The sequence below is a fragment of the Odontomachus brunneus genome, unplaced genomic scaffold, assembly GCF_010583005.1.
Source record: "Odontomachus brunneus isolate Ranch 3 - 2012 unplaced genomic scaffold, Obru_v1 Obru_scaffold_194, whole genome shotgun sequence".
Classification (NCBI taxonomy): domain Eukaryota; kingdom Metazoa; phylum Arthropoda; class Insecta; order Hymenoptera; family Formicidae; genus Odontomachus; species Odontomachus brunneus.
The window spans coordinates 353,112-355,734 of record NW_022639644.1 but is presented as its reverse complement, the minus strand read 5'-3'; positions in this window follow the sequence as shown (position 1 = coordinate 355,734).

Genomic DNA, 2,623 nt, shown 5'->3' with positions numbered 1-2,623 from the left:
TTTTATTAAGATTAATTGCACTGAAAACCCTTTTCACACTAGCACTGCTATGTGGTAACGTAAAAAGATATGAGACTAATTTTTTAATTTCTGGATATGCCAACCTCCCATCACCATAACATCTTTCACAGATTGTTTTCAAATAATATATTGCATCTTTGGTCTTTGGCTTATTTGAGATATTAATAATTTCTCTCCATTCTCTATCCAATGCATTTAAGTTAATAATTAAATGTGTTTTATAGATAAATGTACTGTTACGACTAAAAACCAAGCAACCAATGACAATAACCGACACTCCAGGATGGACGTTCGATAAAATCGCCATGGATATAGTTGAACCACTACCACGAACTAAGGTAGGAAATGAATACATTCTTACTATGCAGGACCAACTTAGCAAATTCAGCCTAGCTGTACCGTTACCGGACCAAACTGCTGCAACAATAGCCGACAAATTTGTAAAAAGATTTATTGCCATTTTTGGACCACCTAGAACTGTACTCACCGATCAAGGACGAAATTTCATTAGCGACCTGATGAAAAAATTAGCAAGATATTATAAAATACGGAAATTTAGGACCACTGCATTTCATCCTCAATCTAATGGGTCCTTAGAAAGATCTCATCACGCACTAGGAGAATATCTAAAGCAATATGTTAATAGCGAAAAGGAATGGGACGAATGGATAGACTTGGCTATGCAAAATTATAATACCAGTGTACACGAAGGAACCAAACACACGCCGTATGAATTAGTTTTTGGTAGACCTGCTCGCATACCCTCGACCGAACCTTTACTCGAAGACGATAAAATAAGAACATACGACGACTACCTAATACAGCTATTCACTCGACTACACAAAATGCAAACTCAGGCCAATCGTAATCTCGTAAACGCCAAGAATAAATCTAAGATGCATTACGACAAAAAGACCAATCCTCAAACATTTAAACCAGGGGATTATGTATTTTTATTAAAAGGACCGAAGCCTGGGAAATTTGGTGATCAATATACTGGACCTCATGAAGTCATAGAAATATTAAATAGAAACAACGTCAAAATAAGACTGAAAAAGAATAGTCGCGTTGTACACCCTAATAGACTTCGAATCTCACATATAATTCCCACAATCCGAGACTAACTAACGGAACTCATAACTTTCAGGTGGTTCTTTCCGAAATGAAGCTCATTGCCATTTTGAGTCTACTACAATATTTCTATCCAACGGAAGCAATAATCGGATATGATTGCGGTTCGGCCGCATCGAACCTCACAACTATTTCCTTACTAACTATCGAAGAATGTGATATACCGCCAGTGCAAGTCAACTCCACTCGACTCAAGTTACAATTGTTACAAGCCAACGATTTTCATTCTGTCATGGTACGTCAATGTAAGGTAGAGATAGACCGGTTAGTAAAGAGATGCGGAATGTTTTCCCATACAATGGATGTAGCCAACGGCAAATTCTCATATATCCACGAAGTAACACATCAAACTTGTTTACGGATGCACATGTACGGAACATTTTCAATAGGCCACACCATCGTATCTGGACTGAAAATTAACCAAACCTTAAGCAGGCCTGTGACATTAGCAGGTAAGATTGATAACGATGGAAACTGTGATGGGAGCGCTTTCTCAGATAATTACGGAAGCTGGACCAATGTTGTTGTATTGGGAAGTGTGAAGATCACCTTACAAGAATACAAGGCAACTGTAAAACTCAATACAAATCAAGTAATACTTCGATCAGGAATTCACTGTGCGCTAAAGACAGGAGAATGCCTAGACATAGAAGGAGGCAACACTTACTGGGATAGCATACCAGATGATTCTTGTAGAGAAACTAGCTTCGGAGTCCTATTTGACGGGTATGCTACCAAAGCTCAAGACAGCAACGATCCAACGGCACAAACAATCTATTCCATCTCCACTCAAGAAACAACCTTTGCTCTGGCGAGTAGAGGCGAGGTAAAAGCTTGCGGCTATCCCTTGGGGAAAACAGAACATCCGAAATTGTTCATTTTCGAAACATTCACCGACCTAAGCATTTTCAAGAAAATACATAATCCAGCAAATACGGATATTTTCACGTATATGAACTCGAAATTTGTGTACGTTGAGAAACATTTTCGCACTCAGTTAAACCAACTTTATAGAAATATCCTATATCAGCAATGTTATCTTGAACAGAAAATGCTTCAAAACGCTCTGGCAATTGCCACGCAATCACCAGATATATTTGCCTACCACCTCATGAAATCACCTGGGTATACTTCCGTCCTAGCTGGAGAAGTAATACACATTATTAAATGTGTACCAGTCGAGGTACAAGTTGCACCGACTACCAAATGTTACAATCAACTTCCGGTCGTAAGAACTAACAACACATATTACTTAGCCCCACAGACGCACTTATTGCTCCGCCAAGGCACACAGGTTAACTGTAATCGGTTAGCACCTGTAATGTACCGATTAGGCGAGGTTTGGTATCGGATATCATCAAACCCTGTCGAGGCAATTCCACCGACGATCTTGAAACCGATGACAAGACCCATATGGAAATATACCAGTCCCGGTGAACTCGCCACTAGCGGAATCTACTCACAGGCCGAT